The following is a 14,188-nucleotide window of genomic DNA, read 5'->3' as shown; positions in this document are numbered from 1 at the left end:
AAAGAACAGTGCAATCTGATACATAACTGCAGTACACATATATGTTAAAATTGTACCATGTTTTCCATTTAAGATAAAAAATAAGACAGCTTTAATTCTTGAATTATTATCATGACAAATGTTTGATCAGAAAACACATGCATACTATGTAGCTTTTACTCATTCTTTGATAGTTTACTAAATGGCCTACTTTAGGCTAGTTAAAGAAAGTATAAAGACACCATTCCTACCTTCAATTAACACATTCTATTTGGGGGAAAAAAATCCAAATATGTGAAATAATAACAACATTTCAGTATAAAACTAAAAGAAGGCAGCAGATAATTGACAAGTTATTAACAGGAAATGTAAGTGCTATACAAATTCAGTAGAGGAAAAAATTTATCTATGTGGGCTGACAATATGCTTCTGAGCACAGGCCTTTGACTTAGAAAAATTTGAGTTCTTCCACTTACTGTAATTCCACAAAGCAATATGCTTAACCTCTCTGAGCCTCAATTTCACCATCAATAAAATGGGAATGACGGTAATATTTACCTCATAAGGTTATTATAAGAAATGGATACATTGTATATGAAAGGATTTGGGCATCTATAAAGAAGCTATAAAATGACCATTGAGAAGGTGGTAAAAGGAATCACATCAAACTGTTACCATTAATTTGGAAAAGCAGAGAGGGTCAGGATGTTGGAGGGAAAGATTATTAACTTTTCCTTTACATACTTTCTATTATTTGAACTTTTATAATGCTCATGAACTAATCCTGTAACAAAAAAGTTAAAGCTATATAAATACTATCTGAAGTACGCATACCTGGATGTCACAAAATATTCTAACTGTAAACACTAGTAACACTGTTCCTTTATAAATACATAGAAACGAGACTCAGTCCTGGTTTCAATTCGAGAATTTCTAAAATTATAAAAATTTGCCAAGCTTGGGAATGATAACCAACTGAAACAGTGTTTCCTATCCATGACATTTTCAAAGAGAGCAAATTCTGTAGTCACCCAAAACCATCCACTGATTCAAACAATCACTTCGGTCAATATATTTTGAAATAATCAAGGTAAATAACATTAGTTCTCAAAGGCAAGTCTTTGTCATGTCTAACTTTGCTTTTTAGAGCCCATCACATTTTAGATATTTAACTGGTAATTTTACAGACACAGAAAAGTCCTTAGGCCATTTCCAAGTGAATGCCAAGGGCTTTCCATAAAGGCATGGCAGACTTTTTAAGATTGAACTTGATCACAGATTAGCATTCCTAACATTAGAAGTAAGTGTGAGCTCCTTGAGGGCAGGAATCATATCTTTTTCACCTTAATGTCCGTCCCTGGCCTTGTGACTAGCCCATGAGCGGGCAAGAATAAATATTTGTTGAACTATTTGGAAGAAAGATAACTCCAAAACATTTTCCTCACTTGGAAGCCCAATGAGATGGGCATATATGCTAAGGGGAACACAACCTTTACAGTTGTTTCTGTAGGAAAATCACTTAAAATGCTTCAAAAACAGTAAAGGTAAGTATAAAATTGAGTTCCTTGAATAAAATGTCATAAAAACCCCTATGTGAGAAACAGATCTCTCCTATATTTGAAAAAGTATAGATGTGAGAACTAAGATGAAATCATGGAGCAGGCTGATCAGAATCACCTTTCATCTGCCTTACAAAAATTCCCAAGGCATGTTTCATCAATATAAATAGAAGAGGGCAGAGGAAAGGCTTTCACTATTTGTGGCAGGAACAAGCCCACACCTGGAATGCTGGATTCCTGGCTGACTATTGTCCCACTGGCTCATGGCTCCTCTATGATGATTCCTGAATAAACATATAGATACTCAAAAAAGACAGAGTTGGTATCCATATGTAATAAGACTATCAGGTAGTATATAGTCACACTTGCGTATTTCCAGTATTATGTAATACCGTAAAGCAGTGACAGGGAAAAAAGGAGTTGAGGCACAATGGGCTTGCTCAACCACTATGGAATAGGCCCTGAAAACACAAGTATGGAGGCAGAAGTACAGTGATATCAAGTAATTCTTCTGAATTTCCACTGATGATTTAAATCTCTCTATGAATGATATACCTAATGCTAATCTCTTAGTTCCATCCTAAACTGCTGGATAATTCATTTTTATCTTATTTAATCTTCCTCCCCAGGTGAGCAGGGCTTATAATAACTTTTGAACACTTTAATAGTATGTTAATTCAAAAGAAGACATTTAATGAAAAGCAAATGCTTTAAGACACTTCTCACTTGAAGCCTCTTGAAATATTCAGCCCAACACATTTTAAAGAGAGAGATTTTTCTGCTTCTAAAAAGTATTGCAGAAGGTCAGTAGAAATGAATTGCTTTGGCTGTAATTCTTTAAAGAATTCTAAGTTTCTTAGTTTGGCTACTCAAATTAAATTTGGAAGCTACCTAGAAATTTTTTCACATTTTGATCTCTAGAAGGGCTATTAATCAAGCTCTTGTTTGAGGCAACTCGAACTTCAGTCAGAATACTATTGAGGGGAAGTCAGAGAGCTGTATAATCAGAATATGCAACAGTATATATAACTGAAAACATCACCAAAAGAAGAAAAGTAGATGCCAGCAGACTGGCATCTATGTTATAACATGTTGTCAAGCAGTGCTTGGCAAATTTCAACAGATTTAATTAAGCAGCGATGAAACGAAGCAGTAGAATACCATTAAAACAAAAGTATTAACACAGAATCAGGAATTGCCAGTGAAACACGGTGCTGCACCTAGTAGCGTGGATCTACCAGAGGCAATTTGTTAGGAGACCAGAGTCATTATTTCATAGTGGAGGCTTGAAATCAAAACTTTTAAGTTTCTTTAGGTCAAGCTATAGCACAGCATTCAGAGAGCCAGCCAAAATAGCTGAGGAAGGCCACATGTGGAACTAATTACTCATGGAGAGGCCATGACAAAGAACATTTCTCCAGACTTTTCATGGGGGCTTCACTTTCAGGAAGTTGCTATAATTACTGTTCAAGTCTAGATCAGCCTGCAAGCCGCTGACAGATCCAACAGACAGGAGGAGGAGGGAGAGGGAGAGAGGGAGAGAGGGAGAGAGGGAGAGAGGGAGAGAGGGAGAGAGAGAGAGAGAGAGGGAGAGAGAGAGAGAGAGAGAGAGAGAGAGAGAGAGAGAGAGAGGGAAAAAAAAAAAAAAAAAAAAAAAAAGGAACTGATCTGCCCTTTCTGACGAGTGAATTACCAGAAAATAAAGTACCACAGGAAAGCTCAAAAAAGGTTTCCAAATGAGCTCTTGCTTCCAGAGTTCAACTTTCTGTTTACTTTTTTATCTACCCTCTATCTTCAAATTACTTTTCTAGCCTGGATCGGACAGCAAATTTGTACTTCTTCACTAACTCACTTTCAGTTGGCCACAGCAGAACTGTACATCTCGACTCTTTTTTTTCAGCTTTTCCATACTGGGGCCCACTTCCTGCCCCGTTGAGGAAAAAAATCTGGCCTGAAGATGAAATGACTGCTTAACATTACACTAAAACATCTGGTACCATTTTACGCACAGAGCCATGTCTGAGAGCAGGCGATTCTAGCGGTCTCTCCAGCGGCACAGCGCATACCCAAACCTCCCCAGGGTGACATCATCCCATATATGGACTCTCCAGCCCAGCCCTCCCCCTTTTCCTGGTCCTAAATTCATTGCCAGTTCCCCAGTCTGCAGCAAATGTGCCACGTCAGGACTGGAAATCACAGCCCTTGAGTCTCAGTCGGGGCAGCAGAATTCAGGGGGGGAAGCCGAATGCAACCCCTTTTGCCCAAAGACCGGAGAGGATTTTAAGTACATAGATGGAAGCTTCTGGAGATCCTGCTCCGTCGCCCCAGTGTTCAGACTACCTGTTCAGGACAATGCCGTTGTACAGTAGTCTGCACATTGGTTAGACTGGGCAAGGGAGAGCAACGCCACGGACAGCTGGGGACAGAAGTTGCTGTTTCCGAGGAGAAGACATCTGGTTGCTCCTTGGTTGAATCTCACATCCAGTGTTTTTCTTCACAGGTTTTGCACAGTAGGGACCAGGAAGCCCTCGGGACACTGCCGAGAAAGGACTGCTCGAGGGAAGACCTGTGGGTAAGGCCTTCTTGACTGCTCACCTGGGCTATGACCCGGAGAGCCTAGGTGGGGAGCCAATGATTTGCTTTCACATGTGAGAGACACTGAGGTATCTGCATGACAGATAGGTCTGCATTTAATTTCAAAAGAGCCACAATGTGTGGTACATAGTGATTTACTGGATGTTATTCAATTTCTGAAGACTTTAACAGTTTTCTTAAGTTTAAAGGTTTTCCCACTTCAAAATGAAATATGAAACACACCCCAAACACTTAAGAATAATTTAATGAGGCTGGTTTTGAACTGTTGAAATTGGTAATCCAGAGACCTAAAAACTTATTCGAATGAGGGCTGTAGTATAACTTTTAGCATCCCAGGATTGACTCCATTTTGCCCCAAAGTAAAGAATACTTGCTATTATTAAAATGCTATATGAACAGTGCTTTTCTCAATTTTTATATAATATAAACATCAGAAATAATAGTATCTAACAATAAAAGAAGAGGCTGCCAAGTTTTTGCCTACCAGACAATGCAGATGGGACTGGTCCAGAAAAGAGCACCAACCCAGAACTTATTGAGTCAGCAACCAAATAAATCGGAGAATAAAAACCTCTATGTTCAGATATCACAATGTATATCTCTGTATTGCATTTTTTTAAAAATCCAAGAATGGTTGATAACTGCTGGTCAGCTGAGCCCTCGTGGCTATATTTTACAACGCTTCTACTTCTCTGAGCACTGAAAATGATAAGGTACTTTGTCTAGAAACCCACTGATAAAAAAGGAATTTGTAAACGAAAGCAAAGTTTTCTTTGGTCAGTTTCCAGCTGTCCTGGGGGTGAAGGAGGGTGGGAGAGGGGGAGGAAGGTGGGAGGGAGGAAAACCCTCAAGCTGAATGAAATCCCAATAGAGAGAATAATAGAGAAAGTCTGGGTTGCAATACGATCCATGCTGAACTTTAGAGATGGGTTCCTTAAAGAACGTTCTGGAAAAAAATGTTACTGCCTCAACCCCCATTTATATCTACCCCCAAACAATTCTATATAATGAAAACATCTGTTCTTTAGGCTTTTGTGTGAACCTAACCCCTTTTGTCCTCCTTTAAATTCTGTAAAGTTACATTGGTTCCTTAACAAATCCTTTTCTAAATCATACATTTTGCAACAATTCAAACATTGTCACAAGTTCTCTTTGGCAAAACGTTTTATTACCAAAGATTCCCCAAGTTATCTTTGGTCAAAACAATTTATTTTAAAAATCACCCCTTTGATCATTCCAAAACTGGTACAAAAGTTTTCTCTTTTATTCATGGTTTTTAGTTAAAATATAAAAAGCAAGGATTTATTTTAGCTATTTTCTCCAGTTAGATGATACAGTAGTGTCATCCTTTTTTTTTTCTTCTATTGTATCTTGGAGGCTTCCAGATTAATTATTTTTAATAAAACAAGTAAGATTTTAAAACTCTATATAGTTTTTTTTACATAGGAAAATTGAAAAAAAAATCTAGTAGGTAACTTTATGGGAGCTTATTTGTTTAAGAAATATATTTTCACTAATTGATATAGTTACTAAAGAAGATAGCTATAAGGTACTCTGGCAATATTTAAGATTTCTCAAATTTGAGGGTTTTGTTTGTTTGTTTTTTTACTTCATAGAAAAAACTGCATTTCCTAACTTGCTTTAATTTCATGTTTATTTAATTTAAATGTCTTTCTTCATATTAAGTGGTCTTTTTGTTTTAATGAAACAAACCCTGCTGGTTCCTCACCCATTTTCTCCCTCAGGATTACTTTTAGTCTGGAGACAGAGGGGACCCGATGGTGTCCTTGGCATAAGTACAGGAGTAGGAACATAAGAATTAATTTGCAAAAGGGATAGCCGAGGAGCCCCTGCACGTGCTCAGTGAGCTCTGGCAACCCATTTTTAATGCAAACTTTTAACAAATGGGAAGGAATAGTACGTCTTTTTAAATTGCATGAACTAAGTTAAAAATCAAAAGTAAAAGCTCACTTTATAAACCACTGCTGACTGAAGGAAGGATGGTAGTTTATGCGCTGGTATACATACTAACATGTATACACACACATATCGTAAAATAACCTTATCTATTTCCAGGGTAATTAGAATAATGTTTAACTTTCTTTTGATATTACTTTGTAAGGAAATATACAAATGTTTTAGGGATCATGGGATCTATTCCAGAGGAAACTAACCAACAATGAACAACTTCTACTAAAACTACCCCTGGATGTGATGGTAAGTGTAAGTATTAAAATTAAATATTGTACATCGTCAGAAAGAGAAAATTGCAAGGCCTGTCCAAACTGTACTTCATAGAAACTTAGAAGTTATTTTGCATTTTAGTGCATGGTGATTGATAAGTTAGACTAGGTGCTGAGTTAAAAGGAAAATTTTTTGTGCTAAGAGAAGGAAATTCAGAGCCTTAGCTTCAATACCATCATTTCTTAATTGGAAAAGGATCAACATAAAACAGTTTATTTACATTTTCAACTCCCGCTGCTTTTTTAAGCCATAGATCTGAAAACCAAAGAAAATTTATTTACAGTGGGACAAAATTTCACACTGATCACTTTCTCGCAATTAGTTAATAGGTTTAATGTCCTTCCTGCTTGGTATTTGAGTTTTCGGCCAAGATAATGTGTTTATATTTTTTAAAAACCAAAATATACTATCTACCCCCACCTCTCACCCTACAGACCACCCAAGTTTTTCACTTTGTGGGAAAGAGTTCAGGCACAAAACTCCTAATGAAGGAATTTTCTCCCCCCACCCCCTTTTTTTTCCCCCGGTTGAAGTCTTAAAGCTGTTATAGGACATAAAAAGAAAATACAACTTGGTAATGTAGAAAAGTTCACTCACCCACCAGAGTCCATCCTTACTAAAGAGAAGCCAAAGCTTTTGATTACTCTACAAGAGATTTGCTCTTTAAAAACAACCCATTTTCCTCTTCTCTGAGGAGACTATCCCACCCATCTCAATAATGTCTAAATAATAGCTAAGAGACCATCACTCATAAATCCCAGCTTAAAATAACTAGAGGTCAGGCTTTAACCTAAGAAAAGACAGGAAATTCCTGAGTAAAGATTGAAACTTTCTTACTTGGTTTCTTCTACCTTTTTAACCTCGGTGTGCTACAAATTATTTAGGTAGAAATATTTATCAATTTTTTGAAGATCTCTTATTAAGAATTTTTATCAGTTTTAATAAATAGAGATAAAGAAGTAAATTAAGGAAAATAATTAAATCTTAATTTTGAATTTCCTGACTTACTGTGACAGCCAGTTTTCTGGAGTTTCTTTGGTTTAATTTTGCTGTAGAAGACTTAGAATATGATTCTATCTTTGCATTTCTTTCTTAAGATAATAAACAAAAGACAAAAAGGAGGCATAATAACCATATTAAAAATTACACGGTATGATAATAATATAAATAGCTTTTTTATATTTTACCTAGTATATTAAGTGATAATGAATTAATATCTACTGTACAGTTTAGAAGACAGAAAAAAATCTTAAATGTTTTTTCAGTCTTCCATCAGGTTCAACATAACCAAAAAGTGTGCATACGCCACATACTTACTAAAATTGTGTTTTTAAAATCTACTAGAAACATAAATTGTCCAAAAGTCTTATGAGTAGAATAAAATCATTTCTCAGCAAGATTTTTTTCCCCCTGAAAAACAGTTATGGTTTTTCAGGCTCAAATACATTGGGTATCTTGGTTTAATAGAACTGCTTCATATTAAAGGATAACATGAACTCACAAATATTTCTTTCTATTTTTTCAGGTTGCATGCATCATTCCTTTAATTGAGCAGAGTTAACTGGATCAAATTATTTATGGGAGAGAGAGGGAAAGCTATACAGAATTACAGTAATTTTATATTTCCACCAATATACTCTTTGTAAGTGAATCACTCCATAAATATTTTCTGTTGCACTGAATGCAGCAACAATAACAAAATAGTTTCTTAAGGTATCTGTTTTTGCATACTCTGGCCTTGTAATTATTTAAATAGCAGCCAAGTTTAGTGATGTTTTTGATTCTGTCAAGAAAAAAAAATAAGTCCTCTACTCAGAAGTGATGACCAGAAACAGAATCTGACATTTATTTTTTGAAATTAAATAAATAAATGGAAAGTTGCACTTATCAACTCTTTGTTAAAACTGTACCATATCTAATCACTGCATAAAAGTTCAGATGTGTAGAATACTGTCATTTTTTTCAGTCTCTAAAAACTATTTTGCTCTCCATAAACTTTCTATTTGCTATTTTCTCAGAATTTTACAATTAAAGGGAAATAACAAACTACTTGTTTTCCTTAAAATTCTTTGAAAAAATCCCTAAGCACACATTCCTTGGACAATAAGGTTTTGTTTTGTTTTTTAAAATTCTATTTATTGGAATTTTGACTATCTGAATATTTTATTTTTTAAAGAGCAGGGGAATTTGTTAAATACCTCTACGGAAGTGAACTGATCATTTATATTAAAATAACCAATAGAATTATTCTCAAGTCACCAGAATTAAATTTTCTAACTGTATATTTAACACCATTAATTCTTTCTTACATGAATTTTAAGGAAATTTTCCAGAGTGTCTGGTTTTACTTTTTAGATACGAAATGAAGTTTCCTTTTCTGTGTATAAGGTATTATTTTCTAACTGCACTGCACTAACAATGTCCAATACACATTGTGAGCATCACTGTGGGTAACAACTTTTTAGTTTATACCCTTTTGATTCATGGCACAGCCCTGTAGTTAATTAAGAGGAGGAAAACTTAAGCTCACAACTGCTTTTTATTTGGTTTTCACATCCATACTTTAAAACTTTGCATTAAAAAAAATATGAGAAATTTAAATAAGTTTCTGTTGCTTAAAAAAATATTAATAAAAATACATCCCCTTGTCAAAATCCCACTAACAAAGCATCAGATACCAAAGTCCGTGTGTTGCATTGTCGAATACATTAGGCTCATTAATTATTTTGAAAATGGCTGCCATTTCCATGTAAATGACAAGTTTCTTTTTCATGGGCAAGATTATGGTACTTACCTATTACAAGAAGCATGTATAAATAGTCTTTATCTTTAACTTCAGTTTTAAAATATGCAGAGTTTTGTGAAGAGGAAAAACATCTGGTTCAATTACTCTGAACTCTGACTGCATGTGGGCCAGTAGTAATATGAACTGGATTTAAGAATAAACCTTGTGTTTAGTCTTTTTTGTTGTTGTTTTACCCTTAAAATTTCAATGTGAGTTTTCTGCTCTGTCAATTACCCATGTTAGCACATTTGCAATGAATGTATAAGTGCACTTTCTGAATAAAGTCAAAAGTCTAACTTGTTTTTAGTTCCATAATGTTTTAATGTTTAATTCTATTGTGTGTTTTTCTCCCTTTCCCCTGACCCTCCAAAATCACCAAATCTGGAAAACAGACTGATTGTATCTGCCCATGAGCAAAGGAAACCTGAAGGAACCAAGGGCCTGGCTGGACGGAGTTGTCATGTGTCTGCCTGTCTACACTTGCTGTGCAGAACATCCGCTCACCTGTACAGCAGGCACAGACAGGCAGTCACATGACAACCCAGCCTGAATGACAACCAGCCATTGAAAGAAAGCAGCCCTCACACCATAGCATCTACACCAAGAGCTACAACCAAAATGAGGGGCGCGGGGGCCTGGGGTTTTAATTTGTTGGTTTCTTAACTCTTATGTATTATTATTATTTTTGATTCAAATATTGAAACCCACCAAAAGTAAAGTGAGTGGTGCTTATGAAATATAATAAAACCCATTTCTGAAAATGTTCCTGTGCTTTCTATAGTTCTCTTTTCCTAATCGTTGTCAGCAAATTACTACCCTTGACATTTATTGCACACAGCTTTTGAGCAGCACCTCCAAAATGAACGTAACAAAACAATATAACCTCAGTCTGATGTTTGACAGAATAAGTGATTCTAACAATTCTACTCCAAAAACTAAGCTTAGTTTTCTATATCACCATGACTTTTTAAGACACAGAGAGCAAGAAAAGAAAAAGAGTGAAGAGATAATATTCCAGGGGATAATGTATTTTGAGTTAACAAACTCTGCCAATTTGGGCCTGGGTAAAACACAGTGAAAAGAGTATTTATTTCCAACATAATTTTCAAATGTATTAAAATATTTGCCTCTCTTCTTTTGATATATACAAAGCTGAAATTGAAGCTTTGATAGTTCCAAATGTCATGATGTACATGATTTGTTACTGTCATTGTTAAATTAAGAAATTAAGAAGGAAGTACAGTTCTAAGGGTGGAATTTACGGGGCCAATGCATTCACTTGGAATACATGCTCCCATTCACTGTAAACTTTCAAACTCCTGAAATGTTCAGGCAATTCAATTATTTTCAAAAAGAACAAGGAAAGCTATTAATGGATATGCAGTGTATAATTTTGCCATATCTTTTGAAGATATGTCAAAACTTCAGTTTATACACTGTGAGCTAGAGTGAAATGATCAGGGTTGGCTTGTTTATATGAATATTTCAAATATTCAAGGGTAAAAGGTGGGGAGATGGGTAAAATTTAAAATTTGTCAACTTTCATTTGGTTCACTAACATGTCTTAACTTCAGTATTTAAAATTAATTTTCATCTTTCTTAGAAAGATTCTGGTCAAACTTTAAAAAATGTTGCACAAGGCTACCCAAAATTTTTGCTTTTTTTAATCTAACTAAACATTTCAAGTGTATATTTTGGATTAAAGCAAATTATTTTTATTCAGATATTTCATTTTTAAAATGAAAGATTTAGTCATAAGGATAAAACTGCCCGAGGTTCAAAATTTTTATTATTATTTGATATTTTACCAAACCTGACACCATAGTTTCTTAAAAACAACAACAAAAACAAAAACAGTGATTGGGTAAAACTAATAAGTAAAAATATGATTAAGGCTAAATTCTTGCATTTACAATCTGGCCTAAGGAAATATGACATCTGCTAAAACATGCTACTGTAAAACACATTGTGCAATGAAGGTTTTACCTTAAAGAAGAGTCCCATGACTAGCAAATAAAGTCCTGAACAATAGTTCACAAAATGTAAAATATAAACAGGAAGACAATATAAAAATGTCTCACAATATTTGCATAGAATCACCCAGTTGTAAATGCTTTATATAACCTGTAGCAAACGTCTCCGACAGGAGTCCACATATGGATTATCCTACTGGACCCTGCAAGGCAGTGCCAGGACAGTGTTTGAGAGCTCTCTGGCTGACACGATAGCTGGGTCATAACATAAAGGAGACTGTTCCATTCCACCAAACTCCAAAGGGAAAGCTAAGGAGGCCAGGCCAGCGCAGTTATCCTGTAGTGAACCACTCCAGGATGACGTTTCAAATAATTTTCCCTTAAAACATGAGGTTAACATACTGGTATTACATTTTTTTTTACTTAGCTTGAAAGAATGTCATATATATATGTGTGTGTATATATATATATATATATATATATATATATATATATATATATATATATATAAATTCATTAAATGAGGTCCATTTAAAAATTTTACTCTTCCAGGAAACGGTAATATAAAGGGTAATATTTCTCTTCCAATATAAACTTTTGAGTACAACAAATAATACATATGAGGGAATGCGTGTGGGTTTATAAGTATTTTTAATAAATTTGAAATAGCATTTACCATTATGGTTTGTTGAATATATTTTTTCAAAATTATAAACCTTTGGATAATTCCAGAACTTGGAAATGTTTACATGAAATAATCCCACATTAAAAAGCATAATATAAGATAGCTTATGTATATGAAAAAGCACATGCACAACTATGATCATGAAGAATTTAAAGTAACATAAATGTTTTAAATTTTAATATTTATTGTGACTTTTTTAAAATAAAAAATATCTAAATTTTGGCTAACTAAAACAACTCAGCAAGGAGTGTGACTAGTGTTCACAGGGTCAATCCTGACCTCATCACAGGGAGCGTGCGGACCTAGCAGGAAACAGAATCTTGAAAGTCTAAGTGCAAATGGAAAGAGCTGAAGATTTCTATAACTTCTCCGTCTCACAACTTTTGTCATCCAGGGACATAGCTGTCACTCCGCTTCCTATTACCAAAGTTACATGTGTCATCTGTTACAGTTACATAATAAAAACAATACTAAGTAAATATCCCTATAAGGGAATTATATAATCTCCTTATCAAGCTTTCCAAACACATCAACCCACAAAAATGAGGCCTGTAATTTTTTGAGTCCAAAGAATGTCCTTATTTCAATGCAGATTTTGGATTTTCTTCAATACTGTAAGGTTAGTACATTTCCACTGGAAATGCTTCTGTTGAATTACCCTACTTTCCTAGGAGTATTCCATTATGATTTTAATCTTCATGTTGGACTACCTAAATGGAATAAATATTGGCTATGTACTATCATTATTTATAAACTAGCAATCCCTTTTTTTTCAGAGATTTCAACTACCATTTACACATTTCTCATTGATACTAAGAAAAATAAGACTCTTTTCTCCTTGAATCAGAATATTCTATTCTTTTAAATTTTTTATTTTGGAATAATTTAAATAAAAGTCATCACATTTTTTTTTCAAATCTGATTTTAAAGATTAATGTAAAACTATCTAAATCCAAAATCTTTTTGAAATGATAGTTTCTATTTTATTCCAATGCCTTCCCCTTTTCTAAATCCCTCCAAAGAACTGTGCAACAGGGAGATCAGCTTGTGCTTTGTGACCACTTAGAGGGGTGGGAGGGAGGCTCAAGAGGGAGGGGATAGGGGGATACATGTATACATATAGCTGATTCACTTTGTTATACAGCAGAAACTAACACAACATTGTAAAGCAATTATACTCCAATAAAGATGTAAAAAAAAAAAAAAGAACTGTGCAAAATATATTTATAATGTATGAAAATGACACTGGGAAATTTATTTTCTGCTTAAATTATCTTCAATCCAGGAAGTTATATAGTCAGAGGAAAAAAAAAATCTATTAACTTTCAATGATGAAACTTAAGAAAATTTTAAGACAATCTACATCTAAGGGTAATTTTACCCTGTAATTCAATAATTTGGTTTAGCCACTTGTGATACCAGGACATGATGAATTACTATGCTGCACTTAATTATTTATTTGCTCAATCACATCTTCACTCGGCCAATATTTACTTAGCACCACCTCTCAGCGCCATGTCTACTGGTGGTAGAACATGGAACAAGACAGTGGCTCCTGGTCTCAAGAAGCTTACAGTTCAGCAGGAACTTAAAAGCATTCAACCAATATTTAGCACGTGTGATGAGTTTTGTCAATTTTCACTTTTAAAAAATCTCTTAAATTCATCCATTTCTATCAATTTCCCTCAACCCATCCGACCCAAGCTGGATTATCTCTTATGTATACTACAGCAATAGCTTTCTACAACTCCCCAATTCAGTTTTGTCCTCCTCCAATCTACTCTCTACAAAGCAATCACAAAGATCTATAAAAATTTCAAATCCTATTATGTGACTCTTCCGCTTAAAAACTTCAAAGGCTTCTCATCATTCTTTGGATCAAAATCCTTAATCTTTATAGAGTCCTTTTCTCTCTTTGTTCCAGTCACAGTGGCCTAAATTCAGTTTCTTATATTCATCAGGCTCTATCTTGCCCTAGGCATTAACACAAACCTCTGACCACTCAGTTTAATGTCCCCCCCATGCTGTGATTCCCATCCCAGATACTCCTTAAGTCAAACACATCACTGGATTTATCTTATTCACAGTTTGTAATCTGAATCTCATAGGTGTTCCTGACTGTTTATGTTTTCTTTATCAGGAAATATCCTTCATAAGGGTGGGTACCTTGCTAACCACTTTATCCTTAGTGATTAGGATAGTGTCTGGTGCATAACAGGTGCTCAGAATATATTTGTTGGGAAATGTTCAGGTGATTAAGAGCACAGCACTGATACTTAGTAGCTGGCTGAATTAGTCTCTTTGAGTCTCAATCTTCATTTCTAAAATGGAGAATGTAAATAAAGTATTGACTTAGTTCAGTGCCTGA

The 14,188-nt window shown here is 34.7% G+C and overlaps 1 protein-coding gene and 1 long non-coding RNA gene across 5 annotated transcripts in view; one reads left to right on the top strand and one right to left on the bottom strand.

Annotated features, from left to right (window-relative positions):
* Positions 1 to 14,188, bottom strand: part of DNM3 (dynamin 3) — a 591,315-nt gene that overhangs the window by 261,931 nt on the left and 315,196 nt on the right. The window lies entirely within an intron of this gene.
* On the top strand, positions 3,766 to 9,923 carry LOC137762833 (uncharacterized). 3 transcript variants are annotated; one of them, XR_011073622.1, is made up of 3 exons: positions 3,766 to 4,110; positions 6,276 to 8,019; positions 9,555 to 9,923. It is a non-coding gene; the product is annotated as an uncharacterized lncRNA (long non-coding RNA). The 3 variants fall into 3 exon arrangements; XR_011073621.1 differs by having other exon boundaries at positions 3,776 to 4,110; positions 6,276 to 6,350; positions 7,903 to 9,923; XR_011073620.1 differs by having other exon boundaries at positions 6,276 to 9,923.

The sequence above is a fragment of the Eschrichtius robustus genome, chromosome 3, assembly GCF_028021215.1.
Source record: "Eschrichtius robustus isolate mEscRob2 chromosome 3, mEscRob2.pri, whole genome shotgun sequence".
In the NCBI taxonomy this organism is placed as follows: Eukaryota; Metazoa; Chordata; class Mammalia; order Artiodactyla; family Eschrichtiidae; genus Eschrichtius; species Eschrichtius robustus.
The sequence above is the reverse complement of the archived record's forward strand: the minus strand, read 5'-3'. Positions and strand labels throughout refer to the sequence as shown.